The sequence below is a fragment of the Psammomys obesus genome, unplaced genomic scaffold, assembly GCF_907164565.1.
Source record: "Psammomys obesus unplaced genomic scaffold, mPsaObe1.curated_primary_1811, whole genome shotgun sequence".
Classification (NCBI taxonomy): Eukaryota; Metazoa; Chordata; class Mammalia; order Rodentia; family Muridae; genus Psammomys; species Psammomys obesus.
This window is the reverse complement of record NW_026592732.1, coordinates 12,944,493-12,954,455: the sequence shown is the minus strand read 5'-3', so window position 1 is coordinate 12,954,455 and position 9,963 is coordinate 12,944,493. Positions and strand designations below refer to the sequence as shown.

Genomic DNA, 9,963 nt, shown 5'->3' with positions numbered 1-9,963 from the left:
TAGCCGGTAGGTAGCTCAGTCTTCATGTGGGTTCCCTACTAAGAGGCACAGGGCTGAGTCTTTTATGTACTCTGTTGCCCATTCTTTGACTATGCCCTTCTATGCTAACTATGGACTTTGTCTTTTAACCATACTGTTTCCTTGAGTGGAAATTTATTAGTAGCCCCGGAATTGATATTTTTTTAGAATTAATGTAAAAATGCCACCAATGTAGCAGCAATACTGTGAAGGACTGCATAGGTTTTGTGCATCGCAAATGGTTATTTCTGTACCTCCCATATCTGGTTGCAGTCCTTGCTCTGAGAATCTCCTGTCTCAATGTTGTGTAAACACTATTCTCCAATTATCCCCTGTATGCCAATATAGCAGCTTATAGACAGTTGCTGAGCAAAGGAAAGAATAGGGCTGGACTTCCTGCCAGCCAGGCAAGGAAGAGTAAGAGAAGGAAGTAGGGGATTGAGCCGTGGGCAGAAGTCCAGGTGACATCAATAGAGAAGCTGGGGCATGAAGACTACAAAGTCAAGTGTCTCTGAGATGTATGCTGGGAGGAAATCAGATTAGCATAGAGGGTTAAGAATAGAGTAATAGCTGCTCAAGTATTATGTCATGAAGCTTATTATTAAACAAATATAAAAGAGTCTCAATTATTTGTGCAACAGCCAGTTAAGAGCAAAACTGATAAACAAATACAGTTTTATAAAAATAACTGTAATAAATGAGGAATGCACAAAGCATTTGTCCTGGGCTCAGTGTTCAGGGGTACTGAACTGTGCCTACATAGCTAGAAGTAAAAAAAAAAAAAAAAAAAAAAAAACTTATCAGGGAGAGATTTCAGTGAGACCTACTATGTTAGTTCCTTTTTATGTTGTTGTCATAAAATATCACAAGCTAGGTCTGTATCAGAAAGTGCTCCTTAGCTAACTATGTCCCCTTCTTTTCTCCAGTCCCACACCAAAGAAAAGACCTTTTGGACTGTGGCCCAGATTTCCTCTCTGCAACAGCACCATTCTGTGAACTGTCTATCGCAACATCACTCTCCTGAGCTATAATTTATCCACATTCCTAAAAACTGCCTTAGACCATGTGCCTCTGAGTCCTTCCAGAGGACGTCATTTTTTTGTCTCCTATGGCACAGTCCCTATTACAGACAAGAACTCATGAAACAAATGTCATGAAAGATTGAGTAAATGAATAAGTAAATTTTCATTTGCTCCAGTAGGAAATACCATGGTTCCGTTCAGAATATTTAACTTCTTATTTTATAAATTTGGAATTACTACAATTCATAAATTTGGTTTTCTTTAATTGTTTCCATATTTCCCAGGTCTTCTTAGTTTTTTTTTTTTTTTTCAGTTCCTGTATTCAGGAAAGAGGCCAGAAATTCATTTAAACCAATTTATTTTAATTATCTGCAAAGTGCAAATTTTCCATAATGGCTTAACCTCCCTGTAGGGCTGAGAGTCTCCGACAAGCAGAGCTCAGAGGCCCACAGGAAGGAAGAGTGAGGAAACAGCTGTTAATAGCTCAGGCAAGCACCCCTTCCCTCCATTACCAGGGGAGCATGCTCTCCAGTGTTGTTTCCTCCAGAGAGGTCACATATGTCCTATCTATCCTCTGTACATATGAGCACATGCCTCCCTCAACAGGGAGCAGACAGGGGTCCTTCAGAATCCAATCGGTATGTGAAGGCGTATACTGCCTGTCTTTCTTCATCCGGTTTTAGTCACACTTCATATTTGATGTATCACAAAAGAAGTAAAAACAGCTTAGTTTTTCTTCAAAATAGTAAAAATGCCCTTAGCCCTCCTGAACAAATCTGTCTCATCAAACTTCAAAGACTCAGATTTTCAGTTCATTCATCACAATGTACAATTAAACCCAAAAGCCTACTTACAATGATAAAGAATGATATTTGTACAAAGTCAACAGCATTAGCACAGGGAGACTAAAGAATGAAACTAGATATAGCAAATTCACTACACTAGGAGAACAAACACATGGAATGACTTTTCTGGACAAATATTTGGACCCGGGGACAGTTAAAAGCATTAATAACTTGCCTGGTTCCTGAAAATATTGACACAATAATTGTATAAACTCAATAAAGCTCATATTAAAACAAGTAAAAAAATTCCAGTGGATTATCCATGACAAAATGATGCTTCTATGTTTTCACAAGACCATTGTTAATGAATAATTGATGATGGCAATCACCTAATTCAACCAGCTCTTGTTCGCCAGGTGTTCTGGCAATTGACTGCATAAGTCATATCACAGGCAACCCTACCATAACTCCATGAGTAGGTGTCGTAATTATTCTCATCTTGCAAATGAAGAAACAAGCTCTGGAGGGAGTTGGTTTGCTCATGATTTAAACCATCTTTGTTGCTCTGTCATAACTAGGATGCAGTGCATTCGAGTTGGTGGAAATGGATTGAAGCATTTATAAAGGTGAGGCTTCCTTCGGGATAAGTAGACTGCAAAAGAACGTGCTGGTCCCTGGGAAGGTATCAATGCCTGGCTGTAAGCTCAAACCTTCTGGAATCATCTACAAACACATGTTAACTGACCTACTGTGCCATGGGCTGTATCTTCTGTAGAGGGCAGCCACTCAGAGAACACCTCCGTGCATGTGTGTGTCCGTTTCCTAAGTCTGACAGCCCCAGCCTGGCTTAACTCAATGAACTTCTTAACATCCTCCCCCCGGAGAATGAGGTCATCTGGATGTAAAGCTAAAATTCTGGTAGAGCGCAAGAGGTATATTAAAGGTGGAAGGCCAAGTCCCTGAACAAGAGAAGTACTCTTTCTAACTTACCATTTGGGGGAGGTGGGGTGGGGAGACCCAACCACAAAAGAAGAAAGCAAGAAAGGAGTATAAAAATCATTTTGGTAAAATACCAAGGACTCAAAGACATTCAATCAGTGGGTTAAAAGACTTCATCTGCAAACATGGGACCTGAGTTCAAGTCCCCAGATCCACTCACAGAAAAATCTAGGCATGGATGCATGCTATGTATGCCCAACATTGCTAAGCACAGGCAGCCAAATCCCAGGAGTTCACTGGCCAGCCAAGGCAGATGAAAGAGTTAGGTTTCTGCTCAGTGAGATGCTGTCTTAGGGGAATAAGACAGACAGCAATAAGGGAAGACACCTGATGTCTCACTATGGTCTCTAAACAGGAACACACACCAGTACACTTACATACAAGCAATAACACACACACACACACAGAGAAAGAGAGAGAGAGAGAGAGACAGAGAGAACAAAAAACAAACAACAATAAACAGACAAGATAGTGGCATTTCTCCAGAGACTCTCAGAGTTGGTCTGACCTTCTCTATGTTCTCATCTTGTTTCACGTGTTGTGCCTCCTCCTGTATCTCCTAAGTATGAGATCTAGTGTGTCTCGATTTATTAGCTTGGAACCTACACAGACTATTAATATAGGGTATTCCCTCTCTCTCTCTCTCTCCTCTTCTCTCCTTTAGTACTGGTTACATACATTTGGAGATGATAAAATTGAGATTCAGAGAAGACAAACAAAATTTCCAAGGCCATATAATAAAAGCGATAAATTCAGAAAGCCTCCTCTCAGTACAGCCCGACTCGTCCTGTTTGTATAGCTCACACTGATAAGGTTACACTAAACCATAACCCCTGCCATTGAAAGTAAGCAAAAGGCATCAAAACCTTTCACTGGAATCGCTGGTTATAGTAGAAGAGTTTATCCAGAACCCCAGGTCAGAACTCCCTGAGATAACTTTGAATAAAATCTCGTCTTCATTTTGATACTTATTTGTCACCTAGTATTACCAATTCACTTTACTTATTCTGAATTTTCCTTCTGCTTCTCTCTAACCAATATTGCAAGATAATATTCTAACTGAAAAACAGTTTCAGTTCTTTTTCCTACACATTCACTGACTTGTTGCAAGACTGATGTACACAGATGTCGGGGGGGGGGGTTACTGCACCTTTTATTTTGCATGTAGAACCACTAAGGGTCTGGCCCGTCGCCACCCTAGAGATTACACTGGAGTTTCCATGAACAGGGACAATGACTCAGACTAATCACATAATTACAAGGCTGGGGTGTCCAGCGGGGCTGCAGATGGTCAGGAGTGACTTCCGATCAGGAAACAGTGACATGGGAAGCACAAGCACTGGACCTGCCTTGAGCCACCTTGATGACATCAGGGACAGGGAAGATCTAAGTAGCTGGTGGTTCCGGGGATCCGCAGCCCACATTTGACTTCTCCGTGGGGTTCCTGAAGGACCTGCCAGCAAACTTGACCTTGCTGCCCCGCTCTTCCTCTGTTCTCAGGATCTGACTCTACTTGGCCAGGCACTCAGGATCAGCAAGGGGCACTTGTCTTGATCTGCCCAGTGCAGAGTCCCGCCACCAGGTCAGCGATGAAAGTATCCTCAGTCTCCCCAGAACAATGGACTGGGCCAGATTACAAGCCTGCAGAGACTCAGTCACAGAGCCGATCTGGTTCACTTTGAGCAAGAAGCAGTTTTTCTCGCCCACAGCCTTGGCAATGCTCTTTGGGTTGGTCACTGTGAGATCATCTCCAACCGCCTGGATGCCTGTACTAGCAGTGGACTCCTGCCACTCTTCCCAGTCGTCCATGTTAAAGGGGTCTTCGATGGACACCACTGGATAATCCTGGATGAAGGACTTGTAAAGGCCAGCCAGCTGGTCAGGTGTGATATATTTGCTGTGTCGTCGGGAGAATTGAGGTCCAGGTCATAGTTGCCAGACCTATAGAACTCAGAGGCAGCCACGTTCATGCCTGTTCAGTGTAGCAGGCCTTCTCAATTGCGGTATTCAGCAGCTTTCTTTGTTCTCCAAGATGTTAGGGGCATCCTCATCCTCCACATTGATGGCATCCTTGCCATATTTCTCCTTGATTACATTCTTCAGGCTGTTACGGTAAACCTCAACTCCAATGAGCATGGTTTCCCACAAACTGGAAGTCCCCACAAGGAGGATCATCAATTCTTGCATGGCCGCCTAACTTGTCACCAGCACGAGAACTGCCGTTGATCACATCGAAAGCTGGGACCAGCAGGATAACTTCAGGGTTGCCAGCCAAGTCAGAGGAGTGACAGTAAAGGGGCAACCCCTTTTCCACAGCACCAGCTTTGCAGATGGCCAGAGACATTCCCAGGATGGCATTCGCACCACATTTAAACTGATTTTCAGTTTTTCCATCTTCATCATTAGCTTGTCCATCTGCTCTTGCTCAACAACATTCACTTTCTTGCTAACCAGAGCAGGTACAATAGCTTTATTGATGTGCTCAATAGCCTTTGAGACACCCTCCGAACGTAATGTGTCTTATCACTGTCACAGAGTTCTAGGGCCGCATAGATGCCAGCCAGGGGAGGCACTGCTGGGCACCACAACTCAAAAAAGACCTGTTGCAATGTAGAGATCAACTTCAGCGGTGTGATTCCCATGAGTCAAAGATCTCTCTGGCCTGATCTTGAGAATAGATGTGGTGAATGTTTGGCCTTCGGAGGGCTGCACAGGAAGGAAAGAGGTTTCTGTATTCATGGAAGAGTGATTTAAGGAGAGATGTGTGGGTCTCTAAGCAGCTCTAAGATGCCTTTTTTTAGAGAGAAGATTAATAGGGTCATATTAGCTACATTCAGGGACTCTATGTTGTGTTTTCAGAGAACAAATCATGCTGACCTAACTTGAGTTAGGGAGCAGAAATTTAATAATAATAATAATAATAATAATAATAATAATAATAATGCTATGGAGAAAATGTTACTAATTAGAGCCATTCAAAAATGAAACATCTTTAGTTCTTTATATACTCTGGTTATTATCCCTCTGTCAGATATACGGTTGGTGAAGATCCTTTCCCAGTCTGTAGGTGCAGTTTTGTTCTGATCACAGGGTCTTTTGCTTTGCAGAAGCTTTTCAGTTTCATGAGGTCGCATTTATTGATTGTTGCTCTTAGAGCCTGTGCTGTTGTTGTTCTGTTCAGGAAGTTGTCTCCCGTGCCAATGAGTTCAAGGCTCTTCCCCACGATTTAGTGTATCTGGTTTTATGTTGAGGTCTTTGATCCACTTGGACTTTAGTTTTGTGCAGGGTGATAAATATGGATCTATTTTCATTTTTCTGCATGTAGACATCCAGTTGGACCAGTACCATTTGTTGAAGATGCTGTCTCTTTTCCATTGAATGGTTTTGGCTTCTTTGTCAAAAAATCAAGAATTCATAGGTGTGTGGGTTTATTGGATCTAGAAAGATAATTCTGAGTGAGGTATCCCAGAAGGAGAAAGACACACATGGTATATACTCACTTATAAGTGGGTACTAGACCTATAAGATATGATAAACATATGGAAATCTGTACACCTAAAGAAGATAAACAAGAAAGATGAACCTGGGTAAGATGATCAACCCTCACTTAGACAAATGGGATGGACATTGGTTGTAGGAGAAAACAAGTAACAGGACAGGAGCCTACCACTGAGATCCTCTGAAAGTCTCTACCTAGCAGTGTATCAAAGCAGATACTGAGACTCATAACCAAACCTTTGGCAGAGTGCGGGGAATCATATGAAAGAAGGGGGAGTTAGTATGACCTGGAGAGAACAGTAGCTCCACAAGGACCAAATATATCTTTTGGTCTTTTGTGAGACTGTATCTCCATCCAAGGACCATTATGGAAATAACCTAGTGCCCCTGCTCGGATGTAGCCCATGGTAGCTAAGTATCCAAGTGGGTACCCTAGTAAGGGGAACAGGGACTATTTCTGACATGAGCTCAATGGCTGGCTTTTTGACCTCCCCTCACCCATACAGAGGGAGGAGCAGTCCTGCTAGATCCCAGAGGAAGTCTTTACAGTCAGGCCTGAAGATACCTGATAAGCTAGGTTCAGATGAAAAGGGAAGAGGTCCTCCCCTATCAGTGGACTTGGAAAGGGGCAGGGAGGAGATGAAGGAGGGAGGGTGGGATTGGGAAGAAAAGAGGGAGTGGGATGCAGCTGGAATACAAAGTTAATAAACTGTAACTAATATTTAAAAAAATAAAAATTTAATTTAAAAAAACCATAAAATGAAACAACTTGCCTATTTAAAAAAAAAAAAGATTTATTTATTAATTATACAGCATTCTGCCTGCGCACCAAAAGAGGGCACCAGATCTCACTATAGATGGCTGTGAACCACCATGTGGTTGCTGGGAATTGGACTCAGAACCTTTGTAAGAACAGCCAGAGTTCTTAACCTCTGAGCTATCGCTCCAATTAAGCTGTGGTTCTGGATGGAACTAGGGGACAATTTGGGTGTGCTGTGAAAACCTAGCTCAGGGGAAACTTCCTGGAATGTATAAATGTGACCCTAGTGAATATTCCTAGAAAAAGAGGATGTGGAGCTTGAGCTGGCCATCTCTTGTAGCCAGAAAAGGCTTCAACTAGCAGGCCTGGGTTAGATTAGGTTGAGTTGTTGACTGAAGGGTCCCCTGGAGATCCTCAAACTCAGCCTTAGGCTAGTACAGAGAGTTACTCTATGCAAACTTAGAGTGGGGCGCCATTGCTGAGGACAATATCCACACAGTTCATTGAGCATAGAGAGGTCAACCTATTGCCTAAATGGAGCCTTCACCACTACATTCTAGTCTCTTTGGTGTGGGAAGGGATCCTGAAGGCTATGAAAAGATAAACCTAAACGCAAAACCAGCCACAAAACTTTTGACCTATAATCTATCCTGGCTGTAAGAAGTGCTGGTGCAGAACTTGGGGGCGCGGCCAAGTAATGTTTGATTCAACTTGAGGCCCATTTCATGAGAGGAAACCCATACTTGAAACTGCCTGGGTGCCCAGGAAACAGGCTAGATAGGCCAGAGGCCTGTGGTAGAATCAAACTAGTGGCCAAAAAAAAAAAAGTAAATGAATGATCCCTAATAATATTCCTAGACTGGTGCCTTGTCAAGTTGTCATCACAGAGGCTTCCTCTAGCAGCATATACGAGAGGATGCAGAGTCTCACAGCCAGACATTATTCAGATTGAGAGTCTAAACTGGAGGTCTCCATCCAGTCCCTCCCCTCAGAGCTGGGAGGATCCCATGGAAGAAGGAGCAAAAAGATTACAGGAGTCAGAAAACATGGAGGACAACAAGAGAACATGCCCACTGAATCAACGAATCAGCTAAGCAGGATGGAATATAGGCTCCCAGAGACTAAAGTGGTAAGCGTAGGGCGTGCCTGGGTTGGCACCAGGTCCTCTGTGTCTGTGTTGTGGCTGTTATCTTGATGTTTTTGTGGGACTCCTAAGAGTGGTATTGGCATGTCTGTGGATCTTTTACCGATTCCTGGGACTCTTTCTCCTGTTGAGTTGCCTTGTCCAGGTTCCATGTGAAGGCTTTTGTCTTCTCTTATTGTAGGTCTTTGTTTGTTGTTTCTTGGGGGCCTCCTCTTTTCTGAAAGGAGGAAAAGGGGTGGATGCACTGGAGAGGAGAGATGGGAGAAGGAGTTGGGAGGAGTGGAGGATGGGGAACCTGTGGTCGAGATGAGAGATGACTATTTTCAATGCAAATTTAAAAAGAGAGAGAGAAAGAAGGAAAGAAAATTGTGATTGCACCATCGTGAAAGAATGTACGTGAAGATCACCCATCACATGTGGAGTGTGAAGCTATCATGAAGCCAAGAGGTTAAAGTCATTTTCTTGAAATATATCTTAAAACTTGGGACTTTTAAAACTATGAGCTTAATGTCCGTTGATGACTCTGAAAATCACAAGCCAGTCTCCACTTACTAGCATGTCTCAGTGTGTCCATGAACAAATCTCCATTCCAGGACAGTGAAGTTTGCTTGCATTCAGCTTGCCTGTCACACTCTATTTTTGTTTAGCAGACTGACAGAGACAGAATCCCTGTGTTCAAACCGTCTTCCCTACCAGACCCTCTTCTTGTTTCAGCAATAGAATACACCCATAGAACTTCACCAACAATATGTTAGAACAACTTCTGTTCTCTCTCCTGTCTCTGATTCAGATCCTCATTCTTCACACGGAAAAGGTGTTTGATATAAAATATCTTTTTTTAAAGTCAAGGTAAGGTTTTATTGTTTTATTTTATTTTTAAATTTTTTACAATTTATTCATTTCATATCCCTATTGTAGCCCAGTCCTTCATCTCCTCTCCGTCCCACCCTCCCTCCCTCTTAGCCCTATCTCCTTTCCCTAGTCCACTAATAGGGGAGTCTTCCTCTCCTGCCATCTGACCCTAGCCTATCAAGTCTTATCAGGACTGCCTGGGTTCTCTTCCTCTGTGGCCTGGCAAGGTCACATTGCCGGTGGGGGGGGGGGGGGGGGATGATATAAAATATCTTAAAGCTGAACACCTTCTCATAAGTTCTGAATATTTGTGACACCCTTGAACTTAAAGGTTTTCCTGAGAGGCTGAAGAGATTACTCAGCAGTAAAACAAGCTTTCTGCTCTTCCAGAAAAATCTAAGTTCAGTTACCAGCACCCATGTTAGCTGGCTCACAACTGTCTGTAACATCTCCTCTAGATCTGTCACTTCTTGTTTTTCTGGGGACGTGCACACATATGAATGTGCGCACACATGCTCATTCACTCACAAACACACACACGTAGACACGTGCACATACAAACACACATACACAAATTAAAAATAAACCTGAAAGCAACAGTTTCTTTGATTGTTGGGTGAAAAAATCCTATGCATAAATGCTTATGTGGAAGTGTCTAGTGATATAATGACTGTCACATTTTTGTGTGTGACTCATCACAATCTCTGTGTCTAGAAAAACTAAGAAACTTCCTGTCTAAGAGTTTACTCGTTGCTTGAAGCTTTGCAATGTGTTATTCCCTCTCATATTTCTACCTACGTAGAAACCTCTTTATTTCAAATCTCTTGAAGATAGAAGCTATTTATTTTACCATTTAACTCTAGACCATGGACATTCTAAGAGAAA

The 9,963-nt window shown here is 42.6% G+C and overlaps 1 pseudogene; it reads right to left on the bottom strand.

Moving 5' to 3' along the window:
• Positions 1-4,210: 4,210 nt before the first annotated feature.
• Positions 4,211-5,563, bottom strand: LOC129682900 (alpha-enolase-like; annotated as a pseudogene).
• Positions 5,564-9,963: the final 4,400 nt, after the last annotated feature.